The following is a 15,349-nucleotide window of genomic DNA, read 5'->3' as shown; positions in this document are numbered from 1 at the left end:
TTTGCTTTCTTTTGGGTTTGCATCATTTTTCAGTTGAATTAATTCAGCACATTCTCAATAAATAAAAATGTCCTCTTGATTTGAGGTTATATAATTGATTATATAATAATTCATGAAGTGTTTGGGAAGTTAAAGTTAAGCTGCTGGCTTAAATTTAGCTTGAGTTATTATTAAGTTCTCTACAAGTCATTTCTAAAAAGACAGCTTGAGGGACAATTCGAGAAATTGTTAAAGTGGTGTGTATATGAAATACCATTCTAGTAAATTCTCTAATATGTCCTTAAATTTTTTTTAAGGAAATTATTTTAAAGTTCTCTAAAATTGAGCAAAGACGATCCTGAATCTTATGCTTTCCTATTATCAGTAGATTTGAGGTAAACAATCTGCATTCTGCTGCTTATGTGGCGCTTTCCCTAAAAGAACACAAAAGCTTTAAACAATGAGATATTTGAGATTGCTCCGATCACTGAACCTTAAAAGTGTTCCTGGTCTGGTTCTCAAAAGCACTTTTGTTCTTTATGTGCTGGTTTTCAGACACTGAAAATGTACCTGTGGACTTTCAGATTATTCTGCAGCCTAGGACCTCCTGCTCAACAACTGATGTAAGAAAAGAATGTTCTTCAGAATATTGCAGCTCATTAGGGGGCTGCCTAAAATCTCACCCATGCCTGATAGAGTGAGTGGAATGTCGTGGCCTCTGCTGCGAAAGGTTCTAAATGTGAGTTGTCACACGGCTCAAATATTAGCTATAATTCACATCCATGCTCTAAGATTAGGCTTTGTAGACACAGAGCTATATAGACAGAGTAAGAAAATGGAGCAGGAAATACACATACAGAATGGGTATCTCTCGGCTTTGAGACTATAGATGGTTTTCATTTTGCTTTAGTAACTTTTCTATTGCATTTTAAAGTTTATAACAAGGCAGATATGTTTTCCTTTTGTATCAAGAGATTTATTTCTAAGAAGTGGAACAGATGCTGTAGTTATTGGCAGAGCCAACCATGTAGTAAGGACATGCTGAACATGGGTCCTGAATATATCTTGTGCCTTCTAGCACTCAATAGTAGACACCATTGTCAGACGTGCATATCATCTTTGGGTTTAAAATCACACCTATGGAGGTGATTAAGAAGCAGCCCTATGCAAGAAGGACCAAACAGCTAGAAATGTAGTGACTTTCCACCAATAGGGAAGAGAAGAGAAGGGGGAAGACTTACTGTGTAATAAACATTTAGCATCTGCTCCCTCCTACCATTGGAAGTTGGGGTTGGGTGGCTCCTGTCAGTCTCTTGCACTTTAATGTTTTCTTTGCCTTTACCCCAAACAGGGATGCTGATATCCATGTAAACAGCATTTTATGTGGAATGTGCCTTTTTGTCAGAGAGAGGTGCAGAAGGAGGTACAGTATATCAAAGATTAAAACATGGAAAAGTTTGAGAGCCATGCATTTGCCTCCTTCACATAGCTAATAATTTGGAATAGTTTATTTATTTATTATAATTTATAATGATTTCAAATTATTGGAAATGGTAGTATTTTGAACCGTGTCAAGGCGAGAGTCCACCGATGTTAGACTGCAGCCCACCCACTGCTAATGCGCATACGCGTCAAGGCAGGTCGCCTCCCCACGGGCAGAGAGCACTGGGTGAGCAGCTGAAAGCCCTGGGTGAGCCCAGAAAGGGCTCAGGCAGAATCAGGTGCAACGCACGGGGTCCCAGAGCCCTGGGAGAGAGGGGCTAAACTTCTCTGCAATTGAGGTTTAGACATTACACATGTGACTGAAGCCCAAGTCCCCAAAGGGAGCTGGACTGGGAGAGCCCTGGGAACGCTGGTAAAAGCCTAGATGAGCGAGGAAGCCAGCTGCGTGGGAGGAGGCATTGCTCTGGCATTGACCCTCCCTGTTCTTGTCCCTCTGTAACCCCTCTCTCTTCTAGAGTGTCTGTGGGTTCCTAAGGGAGAGAGCTGTGGTCAAAGGAAGGCATGTATCTCTGTGGAGAGCCCTCATCAGAGTAACAGTCAGAAACAGGGGCGCCTTGGTGCCTCAGTGGGTCACGTGTCCCACTTCTGCTCAGGTCATGATCTCCTGGTCTGCCTGCACAAATTAAGTAATAATCAGAGTTCAATAAATGTTGGCTATTTTTATCTTCATCATTGTTTTGGGGAGATCCCTTCTCTCTACTTACCCTCTACTTATTTTCAAGTGATTATGTAGTTTGATTTTATGTGATCCAGTATAATGAGTTTGGGCTGTGTTTTTGTTTTTAAGCAGAGGCATTGCTTCTCAGGATGTATTAGAAAAGGGTTAGATTAAACCTTAAGTGGATCGAATTTTTAAAAGTTTGGAGCAAAGTTTTAAAAGTAATTGTGGCATCTCGAAGTTGAAGTTTCATCAAATAAAAAAATTGGGCACTGATGTCATTTTTTGCTCCAGGAAGATTGTGTGAATAACTAATAACACTTGGTGGAGGTTAATATAGTATTGAAAGTAGTAATTTTAACAATTTTGAACTCATTTTCAAAGACATAATTGGAATAATTTTCAATAGACATCAGTCTTTATTTCGGGGGAAATTACAGTGATTAAATTAACTGCAGGCAGGCTCTCTTATTGTTATTTGAAGATAATAGTCTGATGAGGATTGGTGGAAAAAAATGAATGATACATGTTCTGTTAAAGACTGCATAACTGAAGAAATTTTCATCACTCGTGCTGTCTGGCTACAATTTATATGCTAAAGGCATAATTATCAGATGCAGCTTCCTTTACTGTATTTGGCCTAGAAAACTAATCCAAATGAACAATGAGAATAATGCTTTTCCAGGGATTACAATATAGATTTTTCTTGTAAGTAGATGAATACTATGCCAGTTCAAAAGAAAATAATATGTTTGCAGGACTCTGTGAGAGTTGAAAAAAAAAAGATTTATTCCTTCATTAAGTATTTTCAGGTTTCTGTCCCTGCTTCCTTATGAAATTGAACACTGGACAAGAACAGTAATATCACACCCATTATGTACGCATTTGAAATTACTCTTTTACTTTGAAACGAGGCAATCAAGTCACTGAGTGCTGGTAAATTGTCCATGGATGAAAGAATAAGTGGGTCTTGATCTGTCATCTCAGCTTCAGGCTCTTTGGGTGTGACAAAGTGGCTTTTATCATTGGAAAATACCACCCTGTGTCCTCAAGGTCTTTCCAAACTCAGTATGATTTAGGTAGTATGTCTGAGTGTAAATACCGCCCAAATAGGCATCTGCACTTGCCCTTACCTGGACATGGGTGATTCTGCTTTTTAAATGCCAGTATTACCATAAAAGTTGTCTGGCTTTTACTCCCATAAGTGCCCATGACTTACAGACAGGAAAACCTGTTTACTCTCTTTCTGGCTGGAATGTCTACTTAAGGATCTATGCATTGGTTGTGAATCAAGTTACATACACTGATAACCAAACTTTTCTTGATTTGATCCTAAACTAAACATTATTGGGACTGCGAGGTCCAAAAGTAGAAGGAAAATTAAAAAGTAACTAATTTAATATGCTTAGAAGTTCTTGTCCCAATACTGATTAGTATGCTATGAAACAATGCTTTTTTCATGCTTTGGGAAGCAGAAAGAATTGACAAAAAGTCTTGTTCTGGGGAGAAAAGAAGAGCTGGTGAATTACCAGTTGCACCAAATGCAAAGACATAAAAGTGAACAAAAGCCAATTACTTGGCATTCAATACAGCTAACATTCATCTCCTTTTATATTGTTTCTGCTTTGATTATTATAATTTCAAGTCATTACAGTTAGAAAATGTTTTGATAAGGCATAATATTACATTGCCTTGTAATTTAACATACTAGAGCTGTAGGCACAAAGTTTGGACAAAGGAGAGTTCAGGTTGTAGAAGAGAAAAATCGTCTGGATTTATTTGATGTGAACATACAGGGATTCTTACTCAGGATGAGATTTTTTTTCAGTTTTACTATCTTTAAATTTTGGCCACAGATATAGTCTTCCTAGTTCCACAAACTTGTATAAATTTTCATTCACACAGAGAAGATACCTACATGATGGAGTTGTGCAAATTGAGTAAATGAATCCATGGCAAAGCATTTTGTAAATTGCAAACTGTGACGCTAATTTACTTTGTAGGATGCGATCACAAAGTGTTATTAAGTGATTGAAATAACAAATTAATCCAACCTATTTTGGACTTTTTCTAATGTATAAAAAGAAGGAAAGCATTCCAACTTCACATGTGTGCCTCTGCCAAAATTTTCACCTGAATGTGATTGTGAGGAGACAGATAAACTTAATTTGAAGGACTTCCCACAGAAAACAAGTGTGGACTCCACAAAAATGTCAATTGTCAAAGACAAAAGGATATATATGTGTGTGTGTGTGTGTGTGTGTGTGTGTGTGTGTGTGTATAAAATGGTGATTCTTGATTGAATCCCAGCTTTAAAATAAAGCATGATAAATACCCAGACTGAGACAATTGGGAAAATTTGAGCTGCATGTTAGATAACAATATTATATCAAATTTACTACGTGTGTTTTTTATTATTTTGTAATTATGGTAGGATATTTGTTCATAGAAGGCACATGCTACAGTTGTGGTTTTTAAAGTTTTTGTTTATGCTCCTGTAATGTTAGTTTCAGGTAAACAATATCAACGTTTCCTATATGTTGCCTGGTGCTCATCACAAAAGCGCATTCCTTAATATCCATCACCTTTTAGCCTATCCTCCCAACCATCTCCCTTTGATAACTATCATTTTGTTTTCTAGAGTTAAGAGTTTGTTTCTTGATTTGTCTCTCTTTCTCTCTCTCTTTTCCCACCTCTTTGTTTGCTTTGTTTCTTATATTTCACATATGAGTGAAATCATACGGTATTTGTTTTTCTCTGACTGACTTACTTCACTTAGTTAATACTCTTTAGCTCCATCCATGTCATTGCAAATGACAAGATTTCATTCTTTCTTAATGGCTGAGTAATATTCCATTATATAAATACACACACACACACACACACACACACACACACATCACCTCTTCCACTTGGGTTGTTTCCATAATTTGGCTATTGTAGATAAAGCTGGGGTATATGTATCCCTTTGGATTAGTAATTTTGTATTCTTTGGTTAAATACATTGTAGTGCAATTGCTGAATCATAGGTAGTTATATTTTTAACTTTTTAAGGCACTTCCATACTGTTTTCCAGAGTGGCTGCACCAGTCTACATTCCCATCAGCAATGCAGAAAGGTTCCCCTTTCTCCACATCCTCTCCAATACCTGTTTCTCATGTTGTTGATTTTAGTCATTCTGACAGATGTGAGGTGATATCCATGCTAAAGATTTTAGGGATGAACCATCTTTATGAGTAATTCTCAAATGGTTTGATAAAATATTTACATATATAGACAGGTAAAGCAAATGTGGCAAAATGGTAATAATTTTGGGATCTAGTGAAGGCTATCCAGGTGTTCATTATTAAATATTCCCACAGTTTTCTATAGTTTTAAAACATTTCAAAATGAAAAGTTGGAGGAAAATTTATAAAGTTAGAAAGCCCAAATACTCAAAACACTCGAGTCGTTAAAAAACAGATCTTGAAATATATCTGTCTTTTACAGATCATGTTTTTCTACCATCTCATTGTGCTGTGAGATATAAATATACAGGCTTAAAAAAGAAGAATCTTGCAGCAAAAGTGGTGCTTGAAGGGAATTTATAGAATAGAATGCATATATTAGAAAAGAAGGAAGATCTAAAACCAATAACCTAAGTTTCCATTTTGGGAACTTAGAAAAGAATAATAAATTAAATCTAAAGTAAGAAGAAGGAAAGAAATAATATTATTAGCAAAAATCAATGAAATGGAAAACAGTCAATTAATCAGCTTTCATGGAAGTGTAGACATGTCACCTCTTTAATTTCTGATATTAGCAACTTGTGTCTTCTCTCTTCTTTTCTCAGTTAACCTCGCTTCAGGTTAATTGATTTTATAGGTCTTCTCAAAGACCCAGATTTTGGTTTCATTGATTTTCTCTATTGAAAACTTATGTCCGCACAAAAATCTGCACATGGATATTGATAGCAACTTATTCACAACTGCTAAAACTTGGAAGCAACCAAAATGCCCCTCAGTGGGTGAAGGGATGAAGAAATGGATACATTTAGACAATGGAATATTATTAAGTGCTAAAAAGAAATATGTTATTGAGCCATGAAAAGACATGAAGAAAATTTTAATGCATATTACAGGGTGAAAGGAGCCCATATGAGAAGATTACATACCGTATGATTACAGCTGTATGACATTCTGGAAAAGGCAAAACTATGGAGACAATAAAAGTTCAGTGGTGGTAGGGGTGGGAGAAATGGATACCCAGAGCACTGAGGACTTTTAGGGCAATGAAAATGCTATAATATTATATCATATGATATTATAATGTATGATATAATGATAGATATATGTCATTGTACATTTTTTCTGTAAACATAGAGTGTAAAACACCAACCGTGAACTGTAAGGTAAACTATGGACTTTAGCTAATTACAGTGTATCAGTGTAGGTTCATCCTTGGTAAAAAAAAAATATATCATTCTGGTGAATGATGTTAATAATGGGGGGACTATGCACATGTGCGGGCAGGGGACATAGGGGACATCTCTGTATCTTCCTGTCAATTTTACTGTAAACCTGCAACTGCTCTAAAAAATGAAGCCTTACAAAAATCTGTACTTTAAAAAACTTATGATTTAGGCAATGAGTGGGATGATTATTACTAATATGAAACATTTTCCCACTGACAGAATTCCAGGAAAACAGATGGAAGTTCTAAATCCATGTGCACATCTTTCAAGATATTTAAAAGCAAAGTAAAAATATATCTTGAGGAAAGCTCAAGGGGATTTGAACATTATTTTCACTTTATCTTTTAGAAAACATTCAATTCCAGGGGATCTCAGCTTAATGATTTTTCTGCTAGTTTACTACCTAGGTCGTCTTCTTTCTGGTGAGATAGAATTTTTTTGTCTCATTTTCTAACCGGATAGTTATTATGATGAGTTGTTGTTTTGTTGACTCTTCTTGGGGTTGATGTAATCAGATTCTGACTTCCTTCTAGGCACTTGGGTCCAGGCAAGAATTATATGACCCCTTTCTTGTCTTTTTTCTTGTACAGATCAGAGGCAAAAAACTGGGACGAGGACACTCCTAGCTTTTTGGTATGTAACTGAAAATTCCTCAAAGCTAGTTCTTCTTTTAGTGACTTTTATGACCTGAAGGGCCTGTGCTCCACTTTGTTATTCTAATTTGTGAACCAAACCATAATAGCCTAGCTATGTTTATCCCTTGGCTAGTATTAATGCAGAGGGAAGCTAATAGTATTAATAAATAACCACCTATGTTTGGTTCTCTGGATTTCCCTTGAAAATGGATTCTTGGTGGTAATTCCTTTTCACTGGGAGGGTTTTTTAGTAAAGCAATTTATATATGCGATGATCTTTTCCGACTTCCTCAATGGTCAGGAACATACCATAACTATACCATAGATGTATAATTATGTGAAGAACCTATCTTATAAGCAAGTATGTGTTTAGATATCTAAGTGCAAATTGAGTGCTCTAGAAAATGAGGCATTTGCTGATCTAAATTTATTACTGATTCAAATAAAATATTTATATTTAATAATGATAAAAGTAAGATAATCTTAAGATGTTCTTGCCTTTAAAGTTCATCACTAATGGATCTGGACAAGACTGGAGTACTTTGAATATGTGTGTAGTTCTCATTATTCCTTTGATTTTATATTTATAAAATAATTTTAAAAGAATTATTACATGTCTTTGCTCCTGACTAAGACATCCATCTCCTGTTTGGTTTAACTCTTTTCTAAAGATGAAATACAGGGGCGCCTGGGTCGCTCAGTCAATTGGGCATACGGCTTTGGCCCAGGTCATGATCTCGCAGTTCATGGGTTTGAGCCCTGCATCAGGCTCTGTGCTGACAGCTAGCTCAGAGCCTGCTTCAGATTCTGTGTCTCCCTCTCTCTAACTCTTCCCTGCACATGCTCTCTCTCTCTCTCTCTCTCTCTCTCAAAAATGAATAAAACACTAAAAAATTTTAAAAAAGATGAAATCCAATTCTAAACTTGCTGGGGAATGCATGGGAAGAATTCTTTCCAGAGCTCTCTATCAAGGACACACTTTTTGGTGTGTGACTCTATGGATATAACTGAAAATCTGGTAATTTTTCAGAAAATATTAGTACATGGATTTAACTATTATTTTTCTATGAGCCAAACCATAGCAAGAGTGATCACATCGCCCCTGGTAGGTACTTCCTCCCACTCCCAATCACATCGCAACTGTCTTTGAAACATTGTTACTCATGATCCATTAGTCACCATCATTCTTCTGGTGACCATCTTCTTTTCCTTCAGTAATTGTTAAAACCTAGTGTTCTTGTTGTCCAAGTTGCTGACAAAAAAATTAGTTTTGGTGCATATGTTTACTGTTTATATGTCTTCAAACACATGAAGTCTTATTGTTTCACCATGTGTGTACTTAAGGTTTGTATTTATTCACGAGATGCATTGTGTGATTCAGATCAATAAAACTCTCACATTGCCTTCTATGGTAAAAAAATGATTCATTGGCCATAACATTTGATATTTCATTGAGGAATTTTAAGTGATACTTTTTATACTTACACTTTTCACTGATGATTTACAAACTACTTACCAGAAGGTATTGAAAAAATTGGTGGATTTTACCATCTCTAGAAGTTGTCAAGTACCAAGTACCTTTTCTAGCAAAACACTTCTGATCCTTAGATCAGGGGACTCCTCATTATGGAAGGTATCTAGAAAGAGCCCAGCTTGTAATCAGAAAAAGGTATATTATGAGGGGACCCTGCACTGGTAGAAAGACTAGGTTAGTTGAACTCTCTGGTCTCTTGGAATATAAAATTTGATAATTCCTAGGGCTGATGATACTCAGCCAATGACCAAATTAGATCATCTGAGTTTTGCTAAGGATTATAGAAATTCTTGCTCTGAATAGAATCAGAAACAGAGTATACTGGTGAAAATGATAATCTGAGCTCAGATCACCTGGGTTTGATCTTGTGTCTGACACTACCTATGTGACCTTGGTCATTTTGCTAACATTTATGTGCCTCACTTTCCTCACATGTTGGATGGAGATAGTATTAGTATCTCATAAAGTTGATGCAAGGATTTAATGAGTTAATATGACTATAGCTCTTAGAACAATAGATAGTATACAGTTAGGCACTCCAGTTAGTTGATAGTAATGAATGAATGATATTGTCATCAGCTGGGTCATTTTTACCTCTTGGAGATACTGATACATTTGTCACTAATCCCCCAGATTTATGACATTTAATAGTAGAATGCATCTGACCATGATTTCTATGAGTTTCTAGCAACTAACCTCTTCAAGTTTCTTGATGCAGTCTTGGTTCTACCTGAAGCCAAAATGAAGGCAAAGCTCAGACTGTTCATTACTTTCTATTTACTCCAACATTTTGGATGTCACTTCTGTCACACGATTTTTCTTCATTTTCTGGGCTCAATTTTCCATCTTTTCATTGCATTACGTAGGCCATTCTGTATGTATTTAAACACTTCTGGCTATAAGATTTGACAACAAAGGGGCTTATTATATTATTTTTTAGCAAAGCTAGATGTTTACCTAAGAGAAAGACTTGAACAGTACTAGGGTAATATAATGTCTTTCAACTTGATGCAAAAGCATATTAATCATTTTCATCTTTACTACCATTAAAATCGTTAAGCAATATTATAGTCCCTCTGATACATTAGTCCAGGTGTGTGTAATGAGAGCAGACAGTTCATATTTAGTTCTCAAGTACACGTGCCTACATTTCTGGTTCCATGATTATTTTTAGTCCTTCACAGAATTTCTCTTCACTTTTTAAAGTTGTGGTAAAATACCCGTACTATAAAATTTGCTGTGTGAGACATTTTTTAAAGCTTATTTATTTATTTTGAGAGAAAGAGAGAGCAGGGGAGGGGCAGAGAGAGAGGGGGAGAGAGGGAATCCCAAGAAGACTCTATGCTGGAGATCATGACCTGAACCAAAATCAAAAGTTGGATGCTTAAGATAAGTCAGGCGGAGAAGGACAGATACCATAAGTTTGCACTCATAGGTCTAACAGGAGAACAGGAGAAGCCAAATGGAGGACCGGGGCGGGGCGGAGAGGGAAAGAGAGTTGGGGAGGGAGAGGGACGCAAAACCTGAGAGACTATTGAATACTGAAAATGAACCCAGGTTTGAGGTGGTAGTGATGGGGGTGGGCACTTGTGGGGAAGAGCACTGGGTGTTAAGCGTACAGTTCAGTGATAATAAACACATTCACATTACCATGCAACCATCACTGCCTTCCAGCCCCGTAACTCTTTTCATCTTGTAGAACTAAAACGTTACACCCATTAAACAATAACTCTATTCTCCCCTCCTGTCAGTAGCTAGCAACCATTTTATATTTGTCTTTATGATTTAGAAGTGCTAGTAAGTCCTTCATATAAGTGAAATTGTACAGTATTTTTCTTTTTGTGATCGGCTCATTTCACTTAGCCTGATGCCCTCAAGGTTCATCCATGCTATAGCACACGTCAACATTTCCTTCCTTTAAAAGGCTAAATAATATTCCATTGTGTGTATATATGTCACATCTTGCTTATCCATTTATCTGTTGATAGACACTTGGGTTGCTTCCACATTTTAGTTATTGTGAATAATGTTGCTGTGAGCCTAGATGTATAAATATCTCATTGCGACCCTGCTTTTAATACTTATGGGTAAATACCCACAAGTGGAATTGACAGATCATATGTTAATTCTGTTTTAAATTTTAAATTGTTTTCCACAATAGCTGTACCATTTTACATTCCCACCACTTTTCATGGAATTCTTAAGTACCGAATGCTTGTCTAATTATTTTGGCATATTCCTACTGGGCAGTGAACATTGTGAAGTTTGAAGTGAATACATTTTGAATGTAAGGTAATATTTTTCCAATTCATTCTTTTCCTGCTGTGCCTATGAAGGCTATGTTCTAAGGCCTACTTAATGTTAATTTATGTTACCAGGTGATTCAGAGCATCAATGGACTTTTTCCAGAACAGAAACATGTAGGGCCAAGTTTCATACCTCTAATGGAAAAACAATTTGGACTCTAAGGATTTATTGGCTTAGTTTAAAATAAACTCTATATTAAAATCCTATGTGCTGGCAGTTAAGGAATAGATGACCACATATGTTTTCTTCTGAAGGCTTGTAATTTTTTTTTTTTTTTTTTTGTGCACAAAATACACCAATGTGACCAGGAATGGGGACAAATGGATTTCAAAGAGAGAACTGGCTAGCTGGAAAAATACTTATATGGAGATTTGAAACAGAATCTGCAAGCTTTTCAAATTATCAAGAGAAAAGGTTAACATTTGTGGTATTATTTTTCTGGTTAAATTATATTTGTGCTTTCTTAAGTTTTGGTTCAAAAATATAGACACAGCTTTCTAAGGGACAGAATCCAATTCCAAAACTTAGAAGTTGTTAGCTGACAATCTCTTACTCTTTTGAGGTTATTTCTACAAATTAGTGGGACACTTTCTCAGAAAATCTTCTGCATTTATTGTTTATGGATAGTGAGCATAGAAAGGAGGAGGAATAAGCTAACCTAAGGAGCAAAAGTATTCTGGTTGCCAGACATTTCATTTGTTGATTAGTTTCTTTGTGTATTATACTCTGTACAGATATCAAGGTCTTCCCTAATAAACCCACTTTCCAACTGAAGTGTTCAAAAAAGAGACTAACGACCTTGGGTATATGTCAGTTTACTTTACACAGGAATTTAAATATAACTTAAAGAAATGTAGCACAGACTTTTGTAAATGATTAGTGAGGCACAGGGGAGGCTAGGCTGTGCTTTGGTAGCAAGTTAACTTGAAACCTCAGTCGCTTACCACAAGGAATTTGTATTTCTTACTCATGCTGTATGTCCATTGCCAGTCACATGTGAAGGGAAAGCCCTTCTTGACATGGTCTCTCAGAGGGGTGAGCTGATGGAAGCCCCATCTCCTTGTGGCACCACCATAGCAGCAGATGGCTTCAGGGTTTGCCATGACAGGGAGGAGAGAATGTGGAGCACTCTTCTCCAGACTGAAAGTGATGCACATCACCTCCATCCAGAACCCATGGGCCAGAGATAGTCACATTGCCTTTCCCAACAACCTGGGGCTGGTGGTCTTCCTGGGGTGCGAGGGAAGAGAGAAAAACTAGATTTAATGAGCACCAATAACTTCTTCTTTTGATGAATTCTACTGGAAAGTCTTGGATTAGGCATCTCTATAAAAGAATTTTCCTTCTGAAATCAGTCACATTCATAATTTTTTGTCTATGTAGGTAAGTAATTTTCATCTTTAAATTAATTTCACATTTTTAATGTACTGTTAGGTAGGAATAAGTAAAATAAGGATTATGAAGAAGGAATTAGTAAAGGCATAGATGTAATCAACCATGAACAAAATGTCTATGGAAAAAAATGGCTGTCATATGTTGATGTGTCTATAGGCTTCATTTGTATTATCAATCATATTTCATTATTTCTTTTTCTTTTCTATAAAATAATAACTAGAACTTAAGTGGACCCTCAAATGCAGTAAGGATTGAATGCAAAATCAGTGCAAGGGATATTATATGGAAATAAGGAACTATCCTTTAGATCAGTTTTAATAGATTGTCCTTAATATATTTTATACTCCTCCCTTCATTAGAAGCTCATCTTTTCCTGAATCTTAATCTCATGGCGTTTTTTTCTTTCTTATATTTCATTTTTCTCCTTAAGTTTCTTTTTCCATTTATCAAAGTATTTTATCAAGCAATATTTTCGTATTGGGTACATGGGAAATAAACATGTCTGCAAATGTCTTTATTTTGTCCTCATGGCTGACTGTGTGTTTGAATATAGAATCTTACGTACACATTTGTTTTGATTCAGAACTTAGAAGGCATTGCTCTAATACCACTTAACATTCCTGCCTATGAGAAATCTGAAGTTATTCGTATTCTTGTTTCTTAGTAGATAATACCATTTTATCCTGTCTGTAAACTTTTAGAATTCTTTGTATGTGTTTGAAATTCTGAAATTCCACAAGTCAAAGTCATCGTATTCAGCTGTCTGTCTTCTTAAAAATGTCTGGTTCAGCATTTTGTGACACAGGAAGGTTTCTTTTCCTCCCTCTCTCTCTGGAGGCTCTCTTCACATTCTTTATTCTCCCCACCAGGTCACCAAGATGGCCACTGTGAACTCTAGGCCTGCATGGTCCTCATGGCTCGAATCCCAGATAAAATGACACACCTCTTTCCCAATGCTGCAGGCAGAATTTCCTGGCTAGCCTCAGTTCATCTACTCTTTTCTGAACTGGTCATTGTGGCAAAGGTATTAAATACATTGGTCTATTTATTTCTTACCACCTCTACTTCCTTCACTAAGGTCCAAGGATTCTCCTTTCTTCTTCAGACTACTGCAGTAGCCTCTTAATTGGCCTGTTTATGCTTTTGCTTCCTTCAGTCTCTTCTCAGTGCTAGAGCCAGAGCTGTTAACATGTGTGTCGGATCAAACTCTGGAAAGTTTGCCTGTTTCACTTCAAGAAAAGCTAAAGTCTTCAACAACAGCTCGAAAGACCACCCACAATCTGCATGAAGTGGCTTCTCATAATCCCTCCACTCCTGTCTGCTACCACTGTTCCCCCATTGCACACTATGCCTCTGCCATGCTGGCCCCCTTGCTGTGCCTTACACATGCCAGACACACTTTCACTCCCAACTCAGGCCTTTGCCTTGGCCGTGCTCTGGCTGCTCCCCTCTGGGATTTCCACCAGTGGTTCCTTATCTATTTCTGGTCTTCAATCAAATGTCACCTATTTAAGGAGACTGTTCCCATCCATGCATTTAAAGTTACATCCCTCTATAATACTCACCCCTATTTTATTTTTCTTCATTTATGTCCATCTAATATACTATTCATTTTGCTTATTTATCTTGTTAATTGTCCACCCCCATGGGATGTAAACCCCCTGAGGGCAGAGGGGTTTATCTACTCTGTGTTGTATCTTTTTGCTCTAAAACTGTACGTGCTACATGGTTAGCCAGTAAGTATTCGATACATGAGTGAATGGTTGGCAAACCTAAGCTACGTGCTTGCTCCTACTTGGGGTATGTGGGACCATACAATTGACAGCGCCACCAGGAGGGGAGGAGGGTGTTCCTTGAAGTAAAAGAGCTCATGACAAAAATTAATAAATGTCTAAAAAAAGATCCCTTTGGTGAACATTGAGAAATGGGGGGTCTGTGTTGAAAGGGGATAAGATGAGTAGGTGGAAGAAAGCTGCAGACAGTGAAATAGTACAGTGGTTTTCTAATTTATTTGAATTTGAATTTTGAGTGTATATAATTGCCCTTTTTTTTAATGTTTATTTATTTTTGAGACAGAGACAGAGAAAGAGCATGAGCAAAGGAGGGGCAGATAGAGAGGGAGACACAGAATCTAAAGCAGGCTTCAGGCTCTGAGCTAGCTGTCAGCACAGAGCCTGATGCGAGACTCGAACCCACCAACCGTGAGATCATGATCTGAGCTGAAGTTGGACGCTTCACCAACTGAGCCACCCAGGCGTCCCTATAATTGCCCTTATGTGTTACAATAATTTTTAAATGTTAAGTAATTTTGCCTGGAAAAAAATTATGGGGAAAATAACTTTTTTCTGATTTTCTGCATAATTTGTTTTTAATTTCAGTTAGATTTTACTCCCACTGACCAATGAATGAATGAATAAGCTAGATTTGGGCAAAGAATATTTTACTTTTTTCAGGAGAGCAGGTTGCGAGATGGGTTATCAGGCAATCTCTGTATATTAGATTTCTTCTTAACTCTTTGGATTTGCCTGCATCCAAATGAAACTTTTGAAGTTAGTTTCAGGCTGACTAATTAACAGGTTGATAGCTGTCACTCAGAAGTTTTTATTTGTATCAAATGCCTGCTACCGCCTTGATCAGTCTTGCTGGAGTTCTATTTTATTACTTTTTGTCCAAAGAACTAGCTTTGTGTTTTATTGACCTTCTCCACATTTTTCTATTCTGCTTTTATTTTTGCTATTTCTTCCTTGGTTTGCTATTTTGCTATTTTTCTAGTTTCATGTGTTGAGCCTTTAGCTTATTTGTTTTCATTCCTTCTTGTGTTCTGATAAATGCATTTAAGGTATCAGTTTCCTCTAAAAATGCTTTAGTTGTGTCTCCTAAAGATT

At 36.8% G+C, this 15,349-nt stretch overlaps 1 protein-coding gene across 14 annotated transcripts in view; it reads left to right on the top strand.

Moving 5' to 3' along the window:
- IPCEF1 (interaction protein for cytohesin exchange factors 1) overlaps positions 1 to 15,349 on the top strand; it is a 177,333-nt gene that overhangs the window by 48,445 nt on the left and 113,539 nt on the right. For 8 of the 14 annotated variants that reach the window (XM_029944019.1, XM_029944029.1, XM_029944024.1 and 5 more), the window contains one exon: positions 7,184 to 7,226. The exons of 2 other annotated variants lie outside the window; for them this stretch is intronic. The gene's annotated coding sequence lies outside the window, so the exon portion shown is untranslated. Of the gene's footprint in view, positions 1 to 534; positions 603 to 634; positions 719 to 1,330; positions 1,403 to 7,183; positions 7,227 to 15,349 lie in introns of those variants that run through there. 4 more of the 14 variants (XM_029944015.1, XM_029944022.1, XM_029944016.1 and 1 more) reach the window with 4 other exon arrangements.

This window comes from Suricata suricatta, chromosome 7, assembly GCF_006229205.1.
Source record: "Suricata suricatta isolate VVHF042 chromosome 7, meerkat_22Aug2017_6uvM2_HiC, whole genome shotgun sequence".
In the NCBI taxonomy this organism is placed as follows: Eukaryota; Metazoa; Chordata; class Mammalia; order Carnivora; family Herpestidae; genus Suricata; species Suricata suricatta.
The sequence above is the reverse complement of the archived record's forward strand: the minus strand, read 5'-3'. Positions and strand labels throughout refer to the sequence as shown.